At 43.9% G+C, this 15638-nt stretch overlaps 1 protein-coding gene across 1 annotated transcript in view; it reads left to right on the forward strand.

Moving 5' to 3' along the window:
• Positions 1-15638, forward strand: part of MRPL45 (mitochondrial ribosomal protein L45) — an 86970-nt gene that overhangs the window by 53520 nt on the left and 17812 nt on the right. The gene's annotated exons all lie outside the window — the stretch shown is intronic.

The raw sequence follows: 15638 nt of genomic DNA on the forward strand, positions 1-15638 counted from the left end.
CGAAACCTAAAATGCCTGCACTGGGTGTAAGTTGCTATTTGCATGCCACATTTGATGGAGTTTCATCAAACACTGCTGAAGTTATAAGGTTGAACATTTTATTGCCCTTGCTTTATTTACTTTGTTACACCACCTCACGATGGAATTTCACAAACCTTGACAAACCAAAAGAAAAACAGTGTTTTCGTTCTTATGCCACATTTTCTGCACATTCGTCACACAGTGCCAATGCTATTCGCAAATGAATATTTTTTTGCCCTGCCTTAGCTTCCATTTTTGTTATCTTTCCCTTCGCCTTTTGGAGGATATGCACAAACTTAAAAATACTGAAGGAAGGTTAAACATCCCAATTTCCAGACAGATGCAGTGCAGGTCCATCAAACTATGCAAAAGTTAGTAGTATTTCAAAAATCATTTTGACCATCTCCTTTAAACTTGCCCCTCCGCCCTATTGATCTTGACGATACATAATGTACTTGCACTTAGTGTCACTTACTAATACCTAATAACATTTTATCCTCTCCATGTTTAACTTTTCCCATCTGTAACTGATGATGGCTCGCAACTTGCTAGGGCTCCCATTGACCGTGGTTTGATCTCTTCCTGTCACGGGCACAAAACCCAGCCACACAAGTGTGCACACCATGGGCCCCGCTGCGTGCATCCCCTCGCACAGAGGCAACAGGAGGCTACTTTAGTTTTCTCTTCACCACACTTTTCATGGTGGGCTCACCACCAGCATATTGCTACCTCAGACCGCGGTGCCATCGCCGAGGGATTGTGGATCCCCATTGGTGGCAGTGGTCCAGTGACAGTCAACCGCTTTAGTCAGAATATGGTGTGTGGACCGCCACCACGACTACAGCAGTCAAATGGTGATTAGCTCAGAATCACAGAATGTTGAGTGTCCCTGCCGAGACTCGAACTCTGTTCCCCAGCTTTGAGGTTGACCGCTATAGCCCTTAGCCCCAATTCACCTTTTTTGGCTGTTTCCTGTCGTGGGCACTAGGCCTACCCAGGGACCATTTTTAGGTCTCGCCTGTCGCTGCGCATGCTCATCGAGCAAGCGAGACTATGGTGGCTTATCCACTCTTTATCCAACTTACAAGGAATCGTGGCGATTCCTTGCAGTGCACGAGAAATTTAAGCTCAATGCGCATGCGCATTGAGCTTAAAAGCACGTGCACATGCCCCCAGCCGCCTGCCTTGCCTACTCTCCCAGCTGGTGCCGCTCCACCCCCTGCCGCATCAAAGGCTTTCACGGTCGGCCGGCCATGCTTTCAGTTTCACGACCGGCCGGCCGTGTGAATTACATTTCAAAGCCCGCTCTCCTTGCTCCGCCCCCTGCTCCGGCCGAGACGCATTTCTCCTCCCTCCTCCCCCCACCTGGGTCAGGTTACCCTGCTTTCTCTTTCGCTTTTTTTTCACCCGGTGACATTGTTGCCTTTAGCCCTTCCCTCACCTCCTCAAGCCGCCATGGAAAACTCCTCCACGACAGGAAAATAGCAGACTCTGTGGATAACCACGAGGTTTCCAGAAGCAAGTATGAGAATGTTTGTGAATTAAAAAAAAAAGTTACTTTCAGGCAAATATATAAATCACCACCTGTAGTTTTAGTTGTAAGTTTCCGACTCCGCCTGTGGTTTTCAGATCCATTAACTTCCGTTTCCCACACGCACAAAAGGTGGTGTGTCTGCTTTATAAGAGAGATGCTATCTTGAGAAGCCCAACAGGGCAACACTCAGTATTTCCTACGAATCGTGTCAAAATTGCAATGCCAGCCACGTTGTTTGAATGTAAAATGTCAGTGCAGTTCCATCAGCCGCCACCGGAAGCGTCTGCTAACGTACGCAGCGTGCAAGAAATTCCTGCACGCGAAGTACCATCAAAACTCTGCTACCAGGCTCCTGCCTCCGTGCACAGTCACGACGACTTTAATGTCCTTTAAATCCCAGTTAACATTTATATCTGCTGAACGGGGCCGTGGCTGATTTTAACGTAGGATGCAGTTCACGGGGCGGCCGCGGTGCGGGCTCACCAAGGGCACCTGACCTTGCAAGCAAACGCTTAAACTCTCTCTGCTCTTCTCGGCGCACTGGCATTTCAATTACTCTTTTGAGAGCATGTATTTTTCTCGAGTTTGGAGTTAATTTGAGAACTTTGAGTATTTTGTGTGTAATATCTCTCTGCGCACTCGACTGGTACGTTTGATGCACAGTCTGCATGCAACTGCACACTCAGCAAAGAAAACATGCCTGCTGTGCCAGTTTCACCTGAAGCGAACAATGACGTCAAATACATGAAAACAGCTCGATCTCGTACACAAATAGATCTGTATGTGTTAAAATTAATTTTCAAGAGGAAAACTCAACTCTGGTTTGAGGGTACGGTACTCCTCAGGGGGGGCGCACCCCCACCAGGACTGTGCTCAGCTCTGGGATTGCGGAAAAGCTCCCTCCCTGCAGCTGCAGAATCTGGTTGCTTAGCAATGTTGGTGAAATAGAAATGGGCCTCACTCAGCCTCAACTACTCTCACTCACCCTCAACCCCTCACCCTAACTCACCCTCACCCTCACTCACCCTCAACACCTCACTCACCCTCACCCTCAACACCTCACCCTCAACCTCAACCCCTCACCCTCACTCACCCTCACCCTCACTCACCCTCACTCTCACTCACCCTCAACCCCTCACCCTCACTCACCCTCACTCACCCTCACTCACCCACCCTCAACCCCTCACCCTCCCTCAACCCCACTCACCCTCACCCACCCTCACCCTCACCCTCACTCACCCTCAACCCCTCACCCTCACACAATGCAATAGGTCTCAGACCATTTCAGTTAGAGCTTTAAGAAATGTTTATGGCTTTTTTTTGTTGTAATTCTTTAGCATTGGCTACAGGAAACAAAAATGCTAAACATTTACAAAAAAACCCATAAACAATTCTAAAAGCACTAACTCTAATGGTGCGAGACCTATTGCATTTCCAATGCTTGTTATTAGGAGACTTGGGGGAGTGCTAGGTGGAAGGAAGTTTGAAGCTTCCTGCAGATCGCTGAACTTTCCATCAAAGAAATGTGAGGCAAATATGTTTTTTTTAGTTTTGTTTTTTTAGTCGAGGTTTGCATGCAATTCTAGGTTAAAAAAAACTGGTGAGAGCCACGCAAGTCGCCCCATCCTGGAATCACCCATGTGTCTAGTTTTCAAAAATTTGCAAGTTTGATAGGTTTTCCTAGGTATTGACTGAGACAGGGCCCAAAATCCACAGCTACTCACTATGCAAAAAAAGGGTCAGTTTTGAGTGAAAAAATGGGATGTATCTGTAGGAAGCTGGCTCTTTATATAGTGGAACAAAAAGAGGTACACTGTGCAAAGACTCCATGCAACCCGAAAAGGAATTACAGGGGCACAACTTACACCCCAAATGCTCTCTTTTATGGTAGTGTGAGCAAATAAATGAATGTGTCCTTCTGTAATGAAACTGGTGCTATGTAAAGCGCTCTGATACCTGATGTCTCGGGTCTAGTTCACCCTACATAAAACTCTTTTAAAAAAAAAGAAAAAAAATAGGCATATCAGAGGGTTGTGCTAAGCATTTATTGCACACATAAAGGCAGGAAATGAGACACACATTCAATAAAGCAATCGGATGCTAAGTTATAAAAAAATAACACATACTTTTATATCAATTTATATACCAAGAACAACAGAACCAAGTAAGTACTTTTCGAGTTATGAATTATTAACATTTTCAAAAGTTGACAGTGCAATTTTTGGGTGCGGTAATGTTATCCAATAGGGGAAAATGTATTATTTATTTATTTTATTTGTTAAGCTTATAATGCGCGCAGCTACCCAACAAGGGTTTCCCGGCGCCATGACGTAGCACAGTGGTAAGGCATGGGACCTGGCAGGAGCTGTTATTGATCAAACAACCAGGTTTTGATGTTTTTACGGAACCTCGAGTAGTTTACCTCCTTGCGTATATGGGGGGGTAGCTCATTCCAGAGAGATGGACCTAAGTGTGAGAATGATCTGCCTCCCATTCTTGATAGTTTGAACCTAGGCACGCAAAAATTGGCTGCGGATTGTGACCGTAGGATACGCTTAGGTGTGTAAGGTTGGACTAAAGCTTGAAGATATTTAGGCGCTGTGCCCGCTTTTATCCTGAACATATAGCTCAGGGCTTTGAACTTGATACGGTTCTCCACCCTGAGCCAATGTAGGTCTCGCAGATGAGCCGAGATGCTGGCGGTTTTTGGGATTTTACACAGCAGCCTAGCAGCTGAGTTCTGGACTAGTTGCAGTCTCCGCACTACGGCTTTATTTGAACCCAGGTACAGGATGTTACCGTAGTCAAGCCGGGATGTGATAAGGGCATTGACTACGGTTTTTTGGGTGGAAATGGGCAGCATCCAGAGAATTTTTCTCAGCCATTTCAAGATGGTAAAACATAAGGCTCCCACCTTGCCGGATTACTGTTTCATGGAGAGAGTGCTGTCCATGATGACCCCTGACACTCAACTGATCCTATCACTCACCAATGACCCCAGCACCGCCAAAACTAACCTTCACGAAGGAATGAAAGAAGTAGCCGAATGGATGAAACACAGCCGTCTGAAACTGAACTCAGATAAAACAGAAGTCCTCATCTTAGGTACCTCCCCCTCAGCATGGGACGACTCTTGGTGGCCAGAAGCCCTTGGAAAAGCACCCATCCCGACAGACCACGCACGGAACCTGGGCGTCATCCTGGATTCCTCACTTTCGATGAACAGACAAGTCAACGCCGTCTCTTCATCCTGCTTCAACATTCTTCGCATGCTCAAAAAAACATTTCGTTGGATCCCCACCGAAACTAGGAAAACTGTCACCCACGCTCTGGTCACGAGCCGACTGGACTATGGAAACACCCTCTACGCCGGTACTACCGCTAAACTCCAGAAAAAACTCCAACGAATCCAAAACGCCTCAGCCAGGATCATACTAGACATCCCGCGTAAAGAACATATCTCTGGCCACCTGAAAAACCTCCACTGGCTTCCCGTCAATAAGAGGATCACTTTCCGGCTCCTAACCCACGCACACAAAGCACTCTACGAAATCGGACCAGAATGCCTCAACACACGACTGTCCTTCTACACCCCCTCCCGCCAGCTACGATCATCCAACCAAGCCCTTGCCACTGTACCTCGCATCAACAAAACCACCATGGGAGGTAGATCCTTCTCCTACCTAGCAGCTAAAACCTGGAACTCACTTCCCACTTACCTTCGCCTTACCCAGAACCACCTAGAATTCAGAAAGCAACTTAAAACGTGGATATTTGACAAGTAATTCCCCTCCCCTCCTCAAGCGCCTTGAGACCCTCTGGGTATGTAGCGCGCTATATAAATTCTCTGACTTGACTTGACTTGACTAGGTTGCAATCCTGGGTGGTGGGTACCGGGAGATTTCCCATTTGGGTAGGCCAGTGGAAAGAATTCCACAGGTCTTTCTGTTTTCCCAATATGAGGACCTCCGTCTTGTCTCCATTTAGTTTCAACTGGTTACTTGCATGTACTGCATTTGGGCACTTAAAACTATTTATGGGACTGTTCTTTGGGACTTAAGTTGAGAATGGATGAGATCCTAGACCACACCAACAGGTCACCTCGGAAGGCTCAGAGGCATCTGGGTGCAGAAGTGGGTTAAGGTGTCGGGTGTCCCAATCACTTCAATGGGTAAGGGTCCAGTCAGAAAAAGGCTGCAAGCTGGGACAGTGTGACCAGTTCGGAGGAACCCACAGAGGGGTCCGATATTCGCGATTCTCTGGCACGTAGGGACACCATTTGCCCACTTCTCCACGGGCTGTGGAGCTCGGGTGCAGTGGTGTATTTTGGCATCAGGTTAAGTGTGGGAGTTACTAGCGGTAGGAGGTGGCCTCCTGAAAGAAGCTGCAGGCGACGACTAGAAGTCAAGTCTGGCCAAACCCAAAGATGGGATTGGCTGTTGTGGGTCTCTGGACCCCGTCGGCAACAACACCCTCCTTGGACTCTAGCTTTGGAGCGCTGATGCAGGGGTGCTTTGAGGTGTCGGGTGGCGGCAATCGAGGACTCACTCTTTGTCTTAGGTTTGTTCAGAAGGGGGTAAACAGGGCAGCTGGGCCACTCTCGTTGTGTCTCTCACTGTCCCTGAAGCCCCTTGACATGCAGGTAGGTTTTCCATGATATTGGTGTCCAGTCTGCTCACAACAAGCCTTGGTTGCTGCAAGGAGTCCAGTACCCCAAGTGTTGGTGTTGTGCGGCTCTGGTTTGCCCAGTTGTCCTCACACTTAGGGGAGGATAGATCCGACCTTTAGGATCATGGCTACCTCTTCCTGGGTGGCTGCTATGTCGGTAGTCCCCATAGGCAGCAGGCCAGTGTACCCAGCATTGCTTCTTTGCCTGCAGCTGCAAGGGAGTAGCTCCTCTACTCCGAGGGAGTTTCTTTGGCGATTGGCAAAGCACTGACAGTCACCCGGGTTTCTTGGAGTCTGCACAGCGGCAGGACGAGTCAGTTGCTTCACGAGGTTCGGGTGCAGCAGCAGGCAGGCTGTCAGGGTTGGCGTCAAGTCAGTTGTGCTCCTCTGATCTCGGGTCAGCAGTCTTATTGGTCCACTTTTTAAAAAAAATTGTTTTTATGTTCGTTGAAATTTCAAGTCCTGGTAACAGGGGGTCCCCTAAATACTCAAATTAGGGACTTTTAGGAGAGTGATGGGTAGTAGCCAATGGGCTACCTATCACTTGATTCACTAAACCCCCTAGATGACCACTTCCTTTGGGGGGTGGGCATCACCATGTCCCAGAACTTTAATTCCACTACACATAGTGGATGTTCCATCTGTCCCCAGTTCTAGGGTAAATTCTGATTCCGAGTCTGTGAATTTGTGTAGATTAATCACTACCTATAGTAGGCAGTCTCATTCTATCAAGCGAATTGTAAATAAGCAGTGGCCGATAGTGTTGACCGATGCTGTTCTAAATGGAGTTTTACCGGGTAAACCCAATTTTACTTATTGCAAGGCACACTCCATGCGGAGGGATCTTGTCAAAACTAGCCCCGAACTATACAACAAAAGTAATTGGCTGTCTCCGAAGAAGTTTTTTTTTAAATGCAGTACATGCAGGGCTTGTAAGTATGGAATTAATACAAAATCCTATGTAAATGCTTTCTCAGATGTTCCCATTCCGATAAGAGGACATTATACTTGTAGAACCGAGTATGCCGTTTATGTTTCAAAATGCATTTGCGGTTTGCAGTACATAGGAAGTACGAAACTTCAGGTCCATGCTCGTATTTTACAACACTTGAGAGCAACAGTCCATGCAGATCCCACATACCCTGTTGCCCGACACGTCAGAACAGAACACAACAACAATCTGAATGTTCTGCAATATTTCGCAATTGACAGTGTCCCACAGAACAAGAGGGGAGGCAACAGGGAAAAGTCCCTCAGACAGTTATAAACAAAATACATCATTGAAATGGACTCTAAGAGTCCGAGGGGTCTTAACATCTGTGAGGATCTACATCATTACTTATAGGGCAACTAGAGAATAGTGATTTGGTTCCTTTAGATTTTGAAGTTTTCAAATTTTAACCATGATTGTTAATATGTATCATAATTGGTTTTAGGTCATTTTTAATTGATGGTTTTTATATCGGTCTTGTGGTCAGTTTGTATGCATTTTAACATGAATTTATGAGATTAGTTTTATGAATGAATGGTTTTATGATATTTATTGGCTCCTTGTTACCGATGGAATACTGTCTTGGAAATGACTGAAACTCAATTCAACTTCAAAAAGACTATGCTTGGCCATTTTTTTACTTTAAATTGTTGTTTCCATCTAAATTGTTGGTTCTGTATACCCAAAGTTTATTTCAATTTTTTGCAGTACCCAGTTCTTATTAATTTTTACCTAATTTGGGATTATTATGTTATTTTTCAATTGTTCCTCTTTTAGTCCTGAGCTCGCCCCAACCTTTCAACCAATTTGATTTTGTACCCGGCTGGGTCAAATTAACAAACGATTTCGATTGAAATGGTATTGGTGTGGGGTTGAAGACTCTTTGATCTTTTATTATATAGATCACTAGTATCACTATCTGATTTTGCACTTTAGCACTAGCACTTTTGGAGAACTTGGTTCGGATAAGGGTAATGGACTTTGGTAGAATTTAAATACAGTGATTTTTTGAGCTTAGTGAAATGTATGCCATTATGCAACGAATGTAGCATCTTATATATATACTAGCAGCCCGCCCCAGCGTTGCCTGGGGCAGAAAGGTGCTGGGGGCAGCATTTGAGGCTTGCGTGCACTTCTGCCCCCGGCCCCCTCCCGCCCCGGCCCCCTCCCGCCCGTGTTCCGGAGAGCCTGAGCCTTACCTCAGCCGCCGGCCCCGCTCCAGGCGCCCCGCCCGCACAGGCCGCCACTCTCCAGGCGCCCCGCCCGCACAGGCCGCCACTCTCCAGGCGCCCCGCCCACACAGGCCGCCACTCTCCAGGCACCCGCCCGCACAGGCCGCCACTCTCCATGCGCCCCGCCCGCACAGGCCGCCACTTCGCCCAGCAGCAAGCAGGGCCGCGGCAGTCCTCCCAGCAGGTCGCGATCTTCGGGCCATTTCCGGAAGTGTTGCCAGGGAGCGCAAACGCAAATGATGTCATCACGCAGACGTCGCGGCCGGCGCTACTTGCAAGGGACTACTTTATTTTTATTTCGACATTTTTTAAACAACGTATATTTTTTATTTTTAATAGCCTATGTCCTTCTGCTTGCCCTGAGGTTTTCAAAGATGTCTTGGGTGTTTTGATTGGTGGTGTACTTTTCGAGTTTACCTGGCTCAAAGGTTTGTGTTCTCTCTTTATAATAGTAGTATAGATTTTCTTCTTGAACATACATATATTTTAAACATGTATTATGCAGTTATCAATATATGTAATCATCAATGAGTTTTGTTCTTAGAAGTATTTTTCACTATTATCTAATATTACTGTGATTTTTACAGATTAGCTCATTTATTGCCATCGAGAGAATTTTTGAATGATGACTATCAATCCGTATTTGTACAGATATATATCTTATGTAATTTCAAATAATGGCATAATTGTTTATCCAGTTTTAAATTTCTGGTTACAAACTTGCTTTTGCAAAATTGCATGGGGTCCTTACCAGCGTCCCTGTTGGATATAGCGTGGAATTCATAAACCTGTTTTCAATGGCTATGGAGTATAAACCATGTGACCTCCATGCACAGGATTGGTTGAAGGTGTTTTAAAATATGTTGGGTCACTATTCACTCTTTTCCAGTGAGCAAGGCGACTGTGTTCGCCGAAACACGTCTGGGTTTCAGCACTTTGCGGTTCACTTGTAAAATGTGAAAATAAAAACCTGCTTCGTGAAGTAGAAAACAACCTCCCATTTCTCTGTGGTTTGCAGCATGCACATTTGGAGGTTTTGACTATATATATATATATATATATATATATCCGCCGAAACGCGTCTGATCGTTTTTCTTGTTAATAAAGACCCTTGATTTGGAATCCCACGGAGTCGGTGCCTGTTTTTCAAAGGAGTGTGAACACAGGATTAAGTTTATATATATATATATTTATGTTATGGAACAATATTTGCCGTGAAAGAGGATTTAGACTTAGGAGGGGAGATAATAGCTTGTTTTGCACATATTGAGAGTTTACAGTTTGCTTAAATTGCCATATTTTGCGATATTTGCACATAATTAAAGCACTGTTAGCATTATTTGCACATCTCTTAGCTAAAACCTGCATTTGCACTTTATTACTGGCCTCTTTCTCTTAACCAAAAATCCAGGCGATCTATCTATTCAAGTAATATTTTAAAATGTCAGATAATCACAATCTTTTAACACGTTGTATTAAATGTAAATACCGGGAACTTGGTATACCAGATAAAAACAGGTATTTTACTGTGATTTCTGTTTCTAGCAAACCCTGTATATATATATATATGAATATATATATATATATATATTTTTTTTATAGAATTTGTATGATATTACATTAAATACGGATATTTAGGTATTTCACTGTTATCCTATCAAAGTAACCTATATCTTGTTGCTGTAGACCTACTACTGAGTAATTGTAGTATGTTTTCTATGTCCATTCCAATGAATGCACAGGTGATGTTTATTATTTCCGACACTTTCACTTCAAAAGGGCTGTCCTTTCACTAAAACATTGTCATGTGAACAAGGCTCCGTTGAGCCGAAACGTCTTTGACAACTCTCTGCTAATAAAGAAAATTCAGCGCCTAATTGGTCCGTGTATCCTTGCCGGCTGGCGAGATTCCAGAAAGTGTTTGGAAGCGGATTGCCTGATATATATATATATATATATATCACACATTTCTTCCTCCACGAAGAAAATACGCAGGCTACTTCTGGATGCTTCAGTGTTCTTTTATTAAAGGCACAAAATCAGGTAGCTGCCTACCGACGCATTTCGCCACTAAGGCTTGGTCACGGTGAAATTGATTAGTGCTGGGTGCTATTTACATATCAAATAGTTTGCAGTGAAAGAGGACTGCTGCTGGTCACTCCCCATAGAGTTGTGTCAGCCATCTTGGAGTGGTAAACAATCATGATTTGCAAACATTGTCACGACATTCAGCTCAAATTGTGTATTATATACAATAGATATTTTCTCGCCCCAGTGGGCTAACTCATAATTATTATCATACGTTTTACATTATTATTTGTGATATCACGCCAAAAATTGTCTCGCCCAAGTGGGCATGAATAAACTGACACAGAATAAGCATTAATCGTGAACAACACTCAATCATTGTACTGTTACTCAATTCCATGATGTCCCTGGATCTTTCACTCGGTCCTACATTCCTGTGCAAAAGAAAGAAAAATAGCAAATGTGTACTTAAAAAACATATTTCATCACTATTTACAAGATAAAAAACATTTATAGAGGCATTCAGACGTGTTCTTGTATTCTGTATAGCTGCTGTCATAGATGGACTGCTATTTCTTCACTACAATTCATCCCTATAGGATGTAGTGTTTCGAAATCAATAATGAATTTGGATTCTAAAATTCTCAATTGGTGCAGTCTATCTCCCCCTCTTACAGTTTGCTTAACCGCATCCAACACAACATACTTCAGTAAATTGTCATTTTGATTATGATATGTCTTAAAGTGACGAGCAACAGGATATTGTTCGTTGTTATTTCTAATTGCTTGTTTATGCTCCAATATCCTGATCTTTGCCCTGTGTTTGGTACTACCAATATAAAATTTGCCACAGGGACAAATTAGACAATAAACGCAGAATTCAGTATTGCAATCAAAGGGCCCTTTGATTGTAAACATTTTGGAGCTGTTTGGTACTTTAACTTTCGCACAGTTGTTACTGCCTTTGCAGGCCTTGCATTTCATACAACATTCAAAACCTCCTGGGCTCGAATTTTTAGGTTCTTTTCTGGATATCACTGTGTTTTTACTCAAATCATCCTTCAGTGATTTCCCTTTTCTAAAAGTTATCTGAGGGAATTCTTTCACATGTTTACTCAGGAAAGTGTCAGTAGTTAGGATTGGCCAGTTTTTAGTCAATATTTGGCGGACCCTATAAGCTTGACCTGAGTATGTAGTGATGAACCTCACTGTCTCATCTTCCTCCTTCAATGATCTCTGTTTAGGTACTAACAGGTCAGTTCTTGCTACCTTGCTGACTCTTTCAACTGCTTGATTAATTATTTTGTCAGTATACCCTCTTTCTCTGCATCGATCAATCATCACTGATTTCTCCACTTCAAATTCTATCAAACTGCTGCTGTTTCTTTTAGCTCTTAACAATTCCCCATAAGGGATACTCTGAATAAGGCTGTAGGGGTGCGCACTGGAAGCATAAACGAGGCTGTTGCCCGCAGTTTCCTTTCTGTGGAGTTTTGTAGCTATCTTGTTGTTCTTTACTTCCACTAGTGTATCTAGGAATATTACCTTTTCTTTACTAATGTGAGATGTTAATTTAATGTTCCAATCATTAACATTAAGGTCTGAGATGTATTTCCTAGCACTGGCTTCGTCTCCTTTCCATATACAGAATATATCATCTATAAAGCGGGTTCAGAATATGACCCGCTCTCCCTGGTCACCTTGGCTACTGGACACCTGCTCCTCCCACCAGCCCATGAACAAGTTTGCGTAGCTGGGAGCGAAGCAGGTGCCCATCGCCATCCCTTGTGTGTGTCTGTACAGTTGGTCATTGAAATAGAAAAAGTAGTTGGTGAGACAGTAGTACGTCATATCAACCAACATTTCAGTATGCATTAAAGTATTGATTGATCTAGCTCTCAGAAAGTGTCTTATTGCTAGGATACCTGCTTCGTGTTTAATGGATGTATATAAACTAGTCACATCCAAGGTGATCAACAAGTAGTCAGGTTCCCAGGCTAAGTCATTGATCACATTCAGGAAGTGCATGGTGTCCCTCAGATATGCTGGCAAAGAAATTACAAATGGTCTCAGGAAGAAGTCTATATATTTGGATGTTGTTTCCAATTGTGACCCCATAGAGGACACAATGGGCCTGCCTGGTGACAATAGTGGGTCTTTATGCAGTTTGGGTAAGAGGTATAAAATAGGCGTTTTGGGGTAGCTACATCCAAGTCCCAAATATTCACCCTTCTCCAAAATGCCGCTTTCATACCAGTACAAAAGCATCTCATCGTACTTATCATAGGAGAGTTTTAACTCTTCCAAAGTCGCCTGTTGATAACATTGTTCATCTTCCAACTGTCTTAGACCTTCTGATATGTATTCAGTTTTTCCCCAAACCACACATTCCCTTCCTTGTCCGACTGGCGGATTACTACGGAGTCATCATTTTTTAGGGAATCAAGTGCCTCACTCTGTTCACACGTTAAGTTTTGCTTAGCTAAGCCTTTGGTGCAATGGCGTATTTTTTTCAAGTCTCTTGTAACACTTCTTTCAAAAACATCTATTGCATCGCTGTGGATTACAGGTACAAATGTCGATTTGGGTTTAAAACCACTCTTACAAGGTTTATCAATTGTCAATTCCTAATTGTCTAGATTAAGCATAGTATTGTCATGATAGTCGATTGCCTCATCTAACTCAGTCACAGTTTGTAAGGTTTCAATATCAGATAAATTCAAAGTTCTTACAGGATCTCCTCTTGATTCTGTTTCTATGTTAGGTGCATGGAATTGAAACCATTTTTATAATTTCAATTTGCGAATAAAACAAAATGTGTCTATGCGAGTTTGTACATAGTCCATTTTGCGTATAGGGCAAAAGGACAGTCCTAAAGCTAGTAAATCAATTTCAATATTGTTTAACTCACGTTTAGAGAGGTTGACCACAGTCATTTTATTCCTCTTCTTGCTCTTGTCTGCATGGGTGCGGGTGTATTGAAATCGTCTCTTCTTTCTTCTCCTTGCTTTTTGGTTCCTCTGAATCCTCCGGCTTTGCCTCGAAAGTTTCGTCCTCGGCCCCTGCGAAAATCCTGGTCCTCTTGCCCTCCTTGTTGGTTTTGCTTAGCTTTGTTCAGCATTTGAAATTGCGCGAGGAAATTGATCTGTCCTCTGCCACCTCCACGCGCTGGTGTTCCCATTGTGCTGCCTGGCGCATCTGATAGATTACCATCTGACGCATCACTCTCTTCCGGGGCAGTACTATCACCTTCCACTGTGATATTAGCTTTAGTACTCTCATTTGGAATAGCATTAGCTTTCTGGAATAGATAGTCATATTTTTTATGGAATGTCAAAGTTCTGCCCGTTTGATAATCTTTAAAGTCTCTAATAAATTTACGTTGTTTTTGGCAGTGATGTCATCTTCAAGTTTCTTTAAGCGCCCTTCTAGTTTAGTCATGAATTCTAGATTTTTCTCCTACGTTGTTAATTTTGCCAAATCTACTAGCAATGCATCAATCTGTTACAGTAACTTCGCTCTGTCTTTGATTGCGTATTTGATAAGAATTCGCATCGTTGTAGCCAAACAGTCCTTTGAATTACATGACCACTCTTCCAACATCTCCGGGTCAGGGTTTTTCGAAGGTGGGGATAGTATAGATTCTTAAGCCTCTCGGCACTCGTTGCACATCGAGGTATTTCTGTAGAGATTCGGCTTCCCACCATTTAGCCTCCTCTTTGTGGTGCAGTTTATCCAATTCATCAAACAGCTGCTGTATTTTTACCTCGTTACTTAATAATGAATGATCGCTCTGCGGTTGCCCTTCGGTGTTGGTTCCAGTTGTAGTATCAGTAAAAAAGAGACGATCTGATATCGCTTTCCTCTTGGCTTCAAAGCGAGCCGCCATCTTTTGCGTCTTGTTTTCAGTTATAGCGCTGAGCCCAGCGCGTTCAGCATCCAGACTTAGACAAACGGTACTGTTCCCGTTTTAATCCACTCCGCTACCACGAACGAATGGAGGTTTAAACGCGCGCCCGCTTTCCTGACGGAGCAACCCTTGCGTTCCTTCTTGCCGCGTAGCTGCTTCCACCTGGAGTTAGATTCCGGGTCTTACCGCTACCGATCTGTACGTTTGCACATCAACGTTCAGTCATAAAGCTCCTCCTCCGCCACTTGATACACAATAACTCTGTGTTTTACTGCCGATTGGTATCGCGGAGTTCGTTCACGGGAAACCTGGAGCATTTGCTAACATAAACAAACCACCATTCCCGGCTGCTCCTGGTCTCAAAGTTGCGGCGAGCCTGCGTGGGTGCTGGACACCCTTTGACATTCAAAACACATTTCTTCCTCCACGAAGAAAATACGCAGGCTACTTCTGGATGCTTCAGCTTTTATTAAAGGCACAAAATCAGGTAGCTGCCTACCGACGCGTTTCGCCACTAAGGCTTGGTCACAGTGAAATTGATTAGTGCTGGGTGCTATTTTCATATCAAATAGTTTGCAGTGAAAGAGGACTGCTGCTGGTCACTCCCCATAGAGTTGTGTCAGCCATCTTGGAGTGGTAAACAATCGTGATTTGCAAACATTGTCACGACATTCAGCTCAAATTGTGTATTATATACAATAGATATTTTCTCGCCCCAGTGGGCTAACTCATAATTATTATCATACGTTTTACATTACTATTTGTGATATCACGCCAAAATTGTATATATAATATTGACTCACTAATCCACTCACCCCGGCCCGGCACTCATGGGGGGGGCACACAGAGGGATTCACTCAGTGAAGCTTGCACGTGCCATGCAGATATAACACTTGGTCAGTAGTACTGTAGTGTAGAAAAATATATAAATAAAATAATTATTAGACTTATGGGTTGGGTGTCTGCAGGGGTTGGGCACAGGCCCTGGCAAAAGGCTATGACTGCATCACAACCCTTCCCTGCACACGGCCAAAGAAAGGGGTTAGGCACATGCCCTGGCTGGAGACCAGGCTCTGCACTGCATTGCCAAAGACTTCCCACTGGAGATTGGGTACCGTGCCTGGCCTCTGTCACCCTTTGTACATCAGCCATCCATCCATTCTTAATATAACTTAGGTAGGTTTCTGCATCTTTGTCAACCTAACACTAAGGGCCTGATTACGATGTCGGACGGACCAGAGTCCATCCGACATC

This window comes from Lissotriton vulgaris, unplaced genomic scaffold (assembly GCF_964263255.1).
Source record: "Lissotriton vulgaris unplaced genomic scaffold, aLisVul1.2 SCAFFOLD_749, whole genome shotgun sequence".
In the NCBI taxonomy this organism is placed as follows: Eukaryota; Metazoa; Chordata; class Amphibia; order Caudata; family Salamandridae; genus Lissotriton; species Lissotriton vulgaris.